We start from the raw sequence: 12,414 nt of genomic DNA on the forward strand, positions 1-12,414 counted from the left end.
TAGTCAATAATATTATAGGTAAATTTAGAGGATTAAAGTGCCTGCCTTAAACACTTGTAATTAATAGTATTTTTTAAAACTTATATCTGAGCTATGACATTTTCTGGGAGGTAGTTTTATTAAAGGTTTGAGTTGGAAAGATCTTGATGTTACGTATTTTTCATAATAATATTCTTAGTGTTCATAATGTAGAAGCATATATATGTTATCTGAGACAAAGTATAACGCGATACTTTATGGAGCATCCTGCTCTGCCCTTTGTCCTACGTGAACTGATGCTAAATACATCATATGGAATTCATGTAGTGAGCTCATCTGTGCTATGGGAACTTCTTCATGATGGAGGTGATTTTACTAAGCATGTTCTCAAGGATGATCTCAACTATCCCAGAACCTCAAGTCACTCTATCATCATTTCCCTAAAAACTAAACTATCGGACTATTACATCTAGAGAAGTAGAGTCAATTAACTACTTTTGCATTATCTATCTTTTATAGAGCCCATTTTTTTGAGAGACAGAGAAAGAAAGAGATTAATATTAACATTACTGAATGTTTACTTTGGCCAGTCATTATTCTAAACACTCCCTGTACATTGATCATTTTAATCCTCACAGTATCTTGTGAGGTAATTAATACCTTTATCTTCTTTTACAGATGAAGCTTGGAGAGGTAAATTACTTGCCCATAGTCAAAGAGCCAGTAAGTGTTGCAGTCAGGGCTCAGACTCAAGCAACCTGCACGCTTACCCACTACACTATACCCATTATGAGTCAGCTTTAATCGGGGGGGGGTGTAAAATGAGGAATTTGGGGGTTTGTGGTGAGCCACCATTCATTCACAAGACTGGGTACTCAGTCCTGAGGAAAATGGCACTTGGGAATATGCGGTGTGGTAATTTTGTAACTTAACATAGGACACCTGTAAGGTTTGCGTATGTGTCAGTTCCATGAGGATGAATAGAAATGACACACTGGATTTGTTCTGAAAATTTAAAGGAAGTAGTTATATGACATTATGAAAAAAAAAAAAAAACTACAACAAAAACAGAAAGATCAGTGGTTGCCAGAGGTTGGGGCAGGGGATTAAAGGAGGAAAAATAGGTAGAATAAAGATAATTTTTAGGACAGTGAAACTGTTCCATAAGATGCTGTAATGCTGAATACACGTTATTATGCATTTGCCAAAACCCATATCACTAACTGTACAACACAAAGAGTGAATCCTAACGTAAACTATGGACTTTAGTTAATAGCAATGCAGTAGTATTGTTTCATTAATTTTAACAAGTGTAACACACTAATGTAAGATAGAAGAAACCCTGAGTGAGGAAGAAAGGGGATGTATGGGAACTTGATATCAATTTTCTATAAACCTCAGGCTCTAAAAATAAAGCCTGTTCAGTTTTTGAAAAAGGAAGAAAAAATTTATTTGTAAGTGACCATATGACTGTAATTGTGAGTCAGTCGGGAAACAGGTGACTCATTTCAGAATAATTGTATCTTTCATTCATTAGTGTTGACATCCAGGACTTCCATATTCTCACACAGGTACAGTCAAATTCCAAAAATGCCTTGATTCTGTGTTCTCTGTGTTCCACTAAGCTGTGAATTCTGGATGAGCCCAAGTCTACTTGCCTCATTCCTTCCTGAATAGGAAAGAAGCACCTTTCAAAAGCATCATTAATTCTTATAGAGCCACAGGGGCACAATTAAAGAGTGGTTGAGTGTTTTCCCCAAATGTGTAACTTACAGGGACAGAAGAAAGAAATCTCCGCCTGTATCTTTTAGCATGATTATCATGATGGGCTCGATTTTCCCACGCATAGTCAGCCTTTGTTAATATGCTGGCATTTGAAGGGAATATTTACTCTCAATTTTAAAAATGAAAGAGCTTGTATGGGCTGAGAAAAAAAGAAGTGGGTAAATACTAACATTTCTTGTGGAGTGGAAACTACTTCCCCTGCACTTTTCCCACCATTCAAGTCACAGTTTGTGAAGGAAATAGCTTTAGAAATTGACAGAGTCAATGGATCCATAACTGTGCTTTCTCCACACGGTTAAAGATCAGTGTGAGACTGGCTGGCAACGTGAACAGTAAGGGAGACATAACAGGATGTGGGGTTATTAGAGAAAGCAGGAGAGAGTCACCTTTCTGTCATAACTAAAGTCTAGCTGACTCACCCATGCATGAGAAATGCTTCTTCTGGTCTCATTTTCTAGGGTTGGTGGCTTGACTGCCCCCTCACCCCAAACAGTTTTTTATCCAGAAAATACTTATGTGAGGCTAATTATCATATCTACCATTTCAGAATTATGGGTTTGCTTGGTCCTCATACCTCTTCATAAGAAAACAAGAGATTTTTAAAAGATAACACAATTTTAGAAGAAAAGATCTAAATCCACACCAAGTAATAGGTTTTGCTATATACTGTTTGATAGGAATAGGAGTATATAGAAATATTCATAAATGGTATATAGGTACTCTTTAATTAAGAGTTTGCATAATTGGTAACCAAACTCCATCATGAATATAGGATTAATAACCTGGGTAGCAACACTTTTTGTCTGTTCAGATTTTGATTATAATTGGGGGTTGGGTGGGAGGGAGTGGTGTCTTTTTCTATGCCAATCTATGTCCAAATCCTGTTTTCATTTGTACATTTGAACCAGGTTGATATTGGACTTGTTGCTTCCTGTTATCAATTTTGATACATTAAGTGATGAAATTTCAAACTTTTGTCCTTAGAAAGGACAGTTTCTGTTCTTTACTACCTAACAACTATAATTCTGTTGCTACTTTTCTTGTAATGTCTGTTCCTGCATGCTACTGTACCATGCAATGCAGGATTAATGATAATGCAGTTCTCCTCAAATACTGACTTCAATTATTTATAACTATCCCATAAAATTGTGTAATATAAGCCATTGGTATAGTTTTGGAAAGCCTCCAGTATGTTGAAATGTGGGGGAAACACAAAAATGTCAAGATTAATTACTAATCTGAAGTTTTTTCTTTTTTTTTTCTATACCTCCATATACTCCATCTTTTACAACCAATTTTGTACTACTAAGGGTTTTTATAACAAAATACCATTGAGCACTATGTCTATTATGATTACTAATTTGCTCTGTCATGAGTTTACTCTATTGTGCTCTTTTATAAACCATTAGCTTATATCATTCGTTTAGTCTTCACAAAAGCCTGTATTTATCATACCCATTATACAGATCAGGAGACTGAGGTGGGAAAAGAAAAGCACTTGCTAAATGTCACACATTTCTAATTACTGAAGTCAAAAATTAAACTCAGAAAATCTTGCTGTAATGTTCCTGATTAGTAATAAATTTCTGAACAGAAGCAATACTATTAGATGAAGAGTATATGGACAAAAGTCACTATTTTTGTAACAGAGACTATTACTGTTATTATTACAGTTATTTATTGTAATTATTTTCTCTAGTGTCCTTTTCTCTTTTGACAGTCTGAACCACAAAATTCTGTCTATAATTTGGTACTTCAGGACTTTAAATTTCAATAGTGATTGAGTAAGATTTTTTAATAGTTCACTGTCTTACACAGTGCACTTCACTACTGTAGGTAACTGACTCATTTTCTTTCTAAACATAGTTATAATAGAAACCGCTGCTTCACTTTCTAGCAGATGGAGAGCAATCTTGTTTTAATGCACATCATTTACAATAGATACAAGCTGTCAGATAACTTCTGGTAAAATAGGGTGCTGAATCAGACATTTATTTTTAGTGGTAATGTTGACACATAGACTAGCCCACCCAAATGGAAGTATGCCATATCACTTGGCTCTATAGATAAAATATGCTGTAATATTCTTTGTCAGTTTTCATTTTAGATTTTTGTTTTAGACTTCCTGCTGTACACCATGATTTCCATTACTTCTCTGTAAGCAGCTTGTTGTCTTAAAACCATTATACTTTAATAGTTATATATTAGTTTTTGTTTCTATTCTTTGTTAAGAATCATCTAAAAGCCAGTAGTTTTAAGTAGTTACGTCATAGTTCTAAAAATGTGCCCTAGAATCCAACAGATTTAGATTTGAATCCCGGCATAGCTCCTTATGGACTGAGTGGAAAATATGTTTTAATTACTGAAAACCTCCATTTTTAAATATTTCTATCAAAGATTATTATAAGAATCAAATGAGTTAATGTTTCTGAAGTGATTATAATTTACCATATGTATTATTAACTTTAATTCACTAATATGAGGCATCAAACATATAATGAAAGCCCCAACAAAAACAGATTTTAAAAAGTGAAGGAGCTGAATTAACACCTACATGACAATATTGGTATATATCAGGTGTGTCTGTTCCACTTAGTTAATGTCTATCATCTATAGTTTGATAAGTATTTTAATACTGCTACTGCAAAGAAGAAAGGAAGAAACATTGGTATTTATTATATGCACAATGCCTCTTTTGGCTAATTCATGTAGATGTGATATTTGGAAAATATAATGGGAGCTAGATTTGGATAAAATTAAAAATGCTAGGTGTATATTTTAACTGCACATATACTAAAAACGGAACAATACAAGGATTACCCTGACTTCTACATAAGGATGACACTTGTGAAGCATTTTATATTCCATATTTTTGGAAAAAATATATTTTGTATGTTTTTTGTGTATTCGGTGATAAAGTAAGGATGGTAAAATTATAATAAATGGGGATTCAAGGTAAAAAGTTTATGGGACTCCTTTGTATTATTTTTATGACTTTTCTGCAAGTCCCAAATTGTTTAAAAATTAAAAAGACATAATCAATATCTTGGGAAATAAAAAAGTAAAAATAAAGTAGCAACCAGTCTTTTATTTTTTTTCAGTCTTTTAAATAGTATGTTTCAACTAGATCTGGATGAACCCTTATGGGGTGGGTGCTTTTAAAGTATAGAGGTTTTATGTTTTATGTGTATTACATTTTAATTTTTGGATTTGCTAGTAGTACTCTACAATAAAATAATGTATTTTTCTAAAATTCCTCTTTTTAAGTTGTTAAAAAGCCATGAGCTTACTTGATACATCTTATAAAAACAAATCATTAAGAATGTGATTTTTTACTCCAGTGCAACCAGTATGTACTTTCATACGTAGATACACTCATAAATACAAATTATGATAAGTGTTATATGACTATAAACAGTGTGTAATTGTCAAGACTGACAGAGAGGGCATTAATTAAATTAGTTGGCCAGTGAAAGTCTCACTGAGGAGATGACATTTAAAATGTTACTTAAAGGATAAGAAAAGAAAATTAGGGAAGGTGGTAATGTCGACAGGGAGCACAACGAGCATTGCAGAGGGAGACCAAGTCTGATACCTTGAGGAGGAAGAGAGTGGATGGAGCATGTTTGAGAAACTGGAAAAGAGACAGTGTGGTTGGAGTACAATAACCAAGGAGATGAGTGGCTCAAAATGAATGTGAAGAGAGAGGCTGTGGTTGTATCATCTAGAGCCTTGAAAGTCACACTGGAAAATTTTAAGCCAAAGAGTCAGTTGGCCAGATTTACAATCTAGAAAGCTCAGTTACTGTGAAGTGTGTTGTGTGTGTGTTGTGGGGCAAAATGGGAATGGAAGGATTAGTGAAGAGCCTATTTTGATAGCTTAAGGTGGGTAACAGTTGCTTGGACTAAGGTAGTACCTGCATAAATGGAGGAAACATCATTTTGAGATCTATTATGTGTATGTATCATGAATATATTATGGATGGAAGAGATTTACTTAATTACAAATAGCTATGGTTTAGCGGTGCCTGGGTGGCTTAGTTAAGTGTCTGCCTTCAGCTCAGGTCATGATCTCGGTGTCCTGGGATTGAGCCCCATGTCAGGTTCTCTGCTCAGTGGGGAGTCTGCTTCTGCCTCTCACTCTACTTCTGTATTCTCCTTCTCTCTTTCTCAAATAAATGAATAAAACAGAACAAAAACAAAAACAAAAGAAATAGCTATGGCTTAAGACTTCAACTGAAATCATGCCAATAACAATGGCATACTTAACATTCAACAAAATATTAGAAGCTTGCTATTAATGAGCATTGTGTTAACTAAGACTTCTGACTAAAAATGATTGTTTTTAAGTGAGTGAGATTTAATCATGATTATTATTATAATCACAAATTATGTGAAACTTTTAATTTCTTATTTTCCTTTAAAAACTCATTTAAATGGATATAACTTACTGAGAATGTGCTATTGTTCCTATTTTCTTAATGGTTCAATTATACTTAAAATGATTAACGACATAATTTCATATTATCTTGGTAGAGGTTGATGATGCACTTCCTAAATGAATAAAATAATAATAAGTGAATAATTAATTTATAAATCCTGGATATTGTGAGCTTGTAGGAGGTAAATGTATATCTAATAGATGATGAAAAATCATTAGCTAATATTGTTTGTAATCATGATATTCCATGGGGATTAGTGACCTTAGTTATCATAATTATGGTAGTATAAACATTTAATCAATGCTATCAGTATTTTACCACTGAAGAGTTAACAGAGAAAAGACAACCAAAAAGTAGAGAAAACAAAACAAGAGAGTTGGTGATGTGGAGGGCATAACATTGCATATTGAGAAGAGCTCTGGCTTAAGTCAAAAGAGTTGGCTTCCAGTTTTAGATTCAGGTAACCTTGGTCAATTCACAACTGATGATTTGTAAGGTTTTCTTTCAACTCACAAATTCTGTGCTTTTTCTGAAATATACCAGGGATTAGAGCCCTCTGGCTACTTTTATCTAAGTGTTCTTGTTCATTCTACTTTCTCTCTGCACAACAGCTTGTTTTAAAAATCAGAACTTAAAAATCAGTGAAGATATTTCATTGTCTATCATTGTTATTTGAGTTTATTGAGAAGGTGGATTCTTGAGAAGAATGGAAAGATCAGATGAAGTGTGATGTCTTGAAGCAGGAATGAGATGATTAAAACACTGAGCCATTGAGATAGTGGGTCAAATAGAAATAAGGAAATAATAGTAACTAGTTTTAGTAGTTGGGTAGGAAAACATTGCAAAAGTAATCAGTAAAAGAATTCTGGACCAGCTGCTACTATATTTCCAATTGTCTTATTCCCCCTTAGAGTGACTCTGTATCCTCTAAATTCCAGAGCTTATTTTCTCTTTAATGAGGCTATAGGGGATTTAAAGCTGCTTCTCCAAATCTGGATTTCAGCAAAATCTGTTTGTTACTATCACAAAAAGAAATATGGCCCCAAAATAAGCATGATCATAATGACTACAGAGAGAAAAAAGCCTACAACTTGGGTTAGAATACCTTGAGTAGAGTTCTAGTTTAGTACCTTACTGGCTGTTTTATACAACTATGTGAAAAATCATTATCTGACATTCAAAAGCAGCATTTGTAAAATGTGAACAATTTTGTCTGTTTCGGTTATCCTCATCAGGAAAATAAGAGTTAAATATGTTTTTTTATCTGGAGACTGCTCTATGTTTGTGAGCTAGTTTTTACTATTCATCAGTGTAGCCTGTCTAGTATGACCATTGATGGATACAGAAGAAAACTGGGAAATTTCTTCACTACTATTAATCAACTTTGTATTACCGTAGAGTTTAACAATGATTGAGTTGTATTCACACACCCAATGCTAATTAAGAAAAAAGCAGAAAATTCCACAAAACTCATAGTTCCTCCAGCTCTGCAATAGATCATCGCAGGGCCATTAACTTCTCTGTAAGATTCTGCTCACTCTTCTAACTTCCATCTCCACCTTCTGCTTCCTTGTAGAGCAATCACAGATTCTCTCGCTCACATTATGAGTTCTCTAAATGCCATCCAACTCAATACAACTGGAATTCAATATCTTTTGCATACAATGCAGATTAATGCTTTTCTCCATCTCTGTTTCTTAGCAGTTCTAGTGTAGATTTTCCACAAAAATATCAAGTAGTGTCAAAGTTTCAGTGTTTTTTTAGCCTATCCCCTAATATCTAACATTAGACAAGTCCAAGATATAATAATCATCTGCAGAGTATAATAATTTTGACTTGGTGCCTCACCAGGGGTTATAATCCTGATTTCGAGCAGACATCTTCCTAATGCATCTTAATGTAAATTCACAAATTATCATATATCCAAATGGTTATCAATCAGTAGAATCATCTTGCTGCATAAAACAGTATTATTACCAAGTTGAGGAGTTTTTATTCATTTTGTACAATTCGATTCAAATTATACTTTGTAATATAAACCTTTAATTTCCTTTTATGGAAATATGTGAATTTGCTTGAACAGAGAAAGTGAGTTTATAAATATGCCACCTAAACATATCTGTTGTGAAGTGAGCTGTGTCTTTTGTATTAAATTAGGTACTTCCCAAAAGTAGAGGTTCAAGGTTCAGACAAGTTTTTGTGTTTAGGTAGGCTATTTAGGTGGTTATTCCAGGAAGCAAGAGTGTGGGGTGAAGAAAAGTACAGGAAGGAGGTAAAGGCAATATGAAGCATGTTCCTGCAGGAACTGTGATGAACTGGGGCTTGATTCTCCTTAGAACTTTCTGAGAAGCATATGGAATGCTTGTCAGAACTGCCTACCTGTGGACTCATCATGACAAACTCCTTTCCTCTATGGGTTGAGTGTTGCCTTGGTATGTTAATTCCCTAGGCTTATGTATGCCTACTGAACAAGATTTACTTTGCTCAGGGTGAAATGTTGTCAATATATGGAAAATCAAAGCTCATTTTTAACTGTCCACCATAGATTCTACAAGGATTAGAAGCCAAGAGAGTGCGTGGTAGGACGTCAGGTACATTCTTACGTATGCATTTGTGAACTTCAGTGATAAACCATCTATAAAAACACTGTTTAAATCATCCGGAGCCCAGTACTATTGTTTTTAGACCTATACTTCCAAATTATATTTTCAAATTTGGAAAACCAGAAAGTAATTAAACTGGACCCTCTATTTATTTTATGTTTATGTCAAAACTGCAAATAATGTGAGATTTTATCCTATTTGCAAGCCAAGTTTACCTGCCAGAGCTTCCTAGATCTTGGCAGAAGACAGGAGACTGGGTCAAAGATAAAGTACTTTATTGCTCACAGGACTGCAGGCAGCATGAGCTCCACGCTCAAATTAGTTCTCCTCCTTTTCAAACATCATTGAAAAGATAAAAAAAGCAGCACCAGGATGCTTATATTCTAGAGGAAGCCTCTAGGGGCAGATCTGAAAGATCATTAACGGCCTTCCCATCCCCATACCTCCCACAGTCTAAGGTTATCTCTCCTCCAAGTACAGGATTTTTGCTGTCCTTCCACCTCCACAAAGTCTGAAGTTGCTAAAACTTCATCTTCTTTTTTTCTCCCCCATCATCTCCTACTTCATCCAAAGCTTTGCCTGGAAGAGTCAAATGAAAGAGGGACCAAAGCATATTAATAAACTGTAACCAGAATTAAGTCTTAATGTCCCAATTCTCATTCTGAACAGGCTGCCATTCAGAGACTATATACATTTAGGCAGGTCTGGGGTTGCCACTGTAGGGTAAAGAAAGACACATTGTGGCAAGGAACTGTCAGGAAGAAATCCTCAAATTTCTGAAGCCTATATAATGCCCTCAAAGCTTTTTACCTGAGATTTTTTCTTATTCACAAAGCATCAAATTATGTTGTTCTAGTTGCACAGTCTTCTAGGTCACAGAGAGCTTTATTCATCACAGGATAGGCTCCCCAAGTCCCATTCAAGGAATGTAAAGGTGGACCCAGATGGATGATATCAACACAGTAAGTTTGTAGGATAGCTAAGCAACTCTGAGTTTAGGAAACCACCGATTTTATAAGGCCACAGCTAGCCACTGGCCCACCAACCTTTGCCCTGGAGAGAGGCATTATCTTTATTATTCCGTTCAGGGGACAAATCTCCCCCTTGCCCCAGAGGGAGACACTGCTTTACAAACATCCTTGAAAGGGTAGTATAAAACAAAAGTTGCCAATGCCTTTGCTTAAAACAATGGGCAGAAATGTCAGAGATCCAATGGAGAGTTGTGTCCAAATATTTTGTTGATTTTGGTGGTGGCATTCTAGTCTTTCCATCTGAAATAACTGTATCTGTTACTATATCCCCCCGCCTCCTGTCCGCTGTGTTTTAAAATAATACAGCCTGAGAAGAACTGGCAAATAAAATATTAGTTGTGTAAGAAATAAAAAAATAGTTTTTTTAACAAATTTACTTTTTGTTCATCGCTATAATTTTTTTATCTTATTTCTACCCAATGTTGTAGTAATGAGGAAAATGGAACTTCCATTTCATTATTTTTAATGAGATACATGTACAAATAGTAAAAGCTAAATTGGAAAATGAAGGTAATGAAGAAAACCATTGAATTTTGTAATAATTTGGCTCTACTTTAGGCAGATGATAAAAGAAAAAAGTATCCTTTATTTTATTGCATTTAATACTTTAATTTTAAAATACTTTGACTCTCCAAAAGTTGCAAAATTAATAGAAAACTCCTGTAAACCATACACCCTACTTCTCCTAGTGATAACATCTTACATACCATAGTAAATTATTAAAACCAGGAAATTTAAATTGGTACAATATTAACTCAACTACTGATGTTATTCAGATTTCATCTACACAGTTTTTGTGTATAGTTCTTTGAAATTTCATATGTACGTATTTATATAAACATCACCAAAATCAGGATTCAGAACATATCCATCACCACTGAAAAACTCTCTTTTTTTTTTTTTTTCCTTTTTAGAGTCACACCCTTCCCTAGCCCTAACCTCTGGCATCCACTGATCTGTTCTCATGACCATTATTTTGTGATTTAAAGAATATTACTAAATGGAAAATGTTTCAATTAAATATTTTGAGATTGACTTTTTTTCCACCCACTCAACAGGAGTTCCTCAAGATCCATTCATATTGTGCATATTGGTGGCACATTCCTTTCTATTGCTGAATAGCATTCCATTGTAGAGACATAACACATCACTTATCCATTCACGTGTAAAAGAAACCTTTGGGTGGTTTCCAGTTTGAAGCTATTCATTATTTAAATAAATAATGTATTTAATAAATTATTTCAAGCTACTATGAACATCTGTGTACAGGTTTTCATGTGAGCATAAATTTTCATTTTTCTAGGATAAATACCCAGGAGTATGATTGCTGAGTAAATTGCATGGTAAATTCATGTCTAATTTTATTTAGAAACAAAAACCAAACAAACAAAAAAACCACTGCCAAACTGTTTTCCAGAGAATCTGTACAATTTTACTAGCACTATGAGATCTAGTTGCTCAGCATCCTTTCTAGCATTTGGTATTGTCAATATAGATAGATAGATAGATAGATAGATAGATAGATAGATAGAGATAGATATTTATTTTAGCAATTCTAGTAGGCATATAATGAGATCTTATAATACCTTTCATTTGCATTTCTCAAATGGCTAACAATTTTAACATTTTTTATTTGCTTATATTCCCATCTTTTTAAACGTAATGTTATTTATTTTGTTATAGTAAAAGCCAAATTGTGACTCTAAACAATAGGACTTCTTTTGCCCAACTTATTGATTAATTGATTTATTTCTTGTCATTTGAGAGGTTGTATTAAATTTTGTAATTATATGAGAAGCTAATGCTCAAGCATTTAATTGCCCCAAAACATTGGGGCTGGCACTTTTACACAGTTGCCTTTCAATTTCACCACTTCGCTTTTTTGTTACTCTGAAATCTTATATGTTTCTTTAAATACTGCCCTGATTTAGATTGGCTTCACAGCAATTTATGATCATGTACTGCTTAATTAAATTATTTTCCTTCTAAACCTATTCTTATCTGTTCTAATAAAATTTCACTGAAAGTTTGCAATAAGGGGAATGAAGAAGACTATTAGTTTACTAAAGTGAGATTATATTAAAATGATACGTGAAAAATATATGGTTTTAAGGTTATAGGAGACTGGCTAGAAGAAGTTAAGTAGTTAAGTCCCTTCTGTAAAAAAGAGGTAGCTTTATGCATTCATTTCCTTCATTCAGTTATTCTACAAATATGTAATTTTGTCACAACCCACTACAAAGAATACCAGTGCGTAGAACCATTGTATCCCTCCAGGATCTTACAAGGAACATGGGGTGAAATGGGTTATAAGAAATAATTAAAAAGTAATATCAGCCACTCTGGATTATAGATAAAGACTTCATGTTATTAACTGGCTTATACTTACCAACCTAAGCATTTTATTTTTACTTTTTAAAATCTGTAAACAAACATACCTGGAATCAAAATTTTCTAGGTTCACTTCTAGTATTCAGAGACTGGAAGTCAGAGAAATATTCTTATAGTTGGCAGTTAGAAGGATTCCCGACTGCGCAAAGCAGCTTGAAAAGGAATGTATATTGTGGCTGCCTGG

General features: G+C 34.1%; 1 protein-coding gene and 1 non-coding gene across 2 annotated transcripts in view; both read left to right on the forward strand.

Moving 5' to 3' along the window:
* LRP1B (LDL receptor related protein 1B) overlaps positions 1 to 12,414 on the forward strand; it is a 1,456,161-nt gene that overhangs the window by 559,256 nt on the left and 884,491 nt on the right. The window lies entirely within an intron of this gene.
* LOC121099925 lies at positions 4,534 to 4,638 on the forward strand. Its single transcript, XR_005831647.1, has one exon. It is a non-coding gene; the product is annotated as a U6 spliceosomal RNA (small nuclear RNA).

This window comes from Ursus maritimus, unplaced genomic scaffold (assembly GCF_017311325.1).
Source record: "Ursus maritimus isolate PB19 unplaced genomic scaffold, ASM1731132v1 scaffold_1, whole genome shotgun sequence".
In the NCBI taxonomy this organism is placed as follows: Eukaryota; Metazoa; Chordata; class Mammalia; order Carnivora; family Ursidae; genus Ursus; species Ursus maritimus.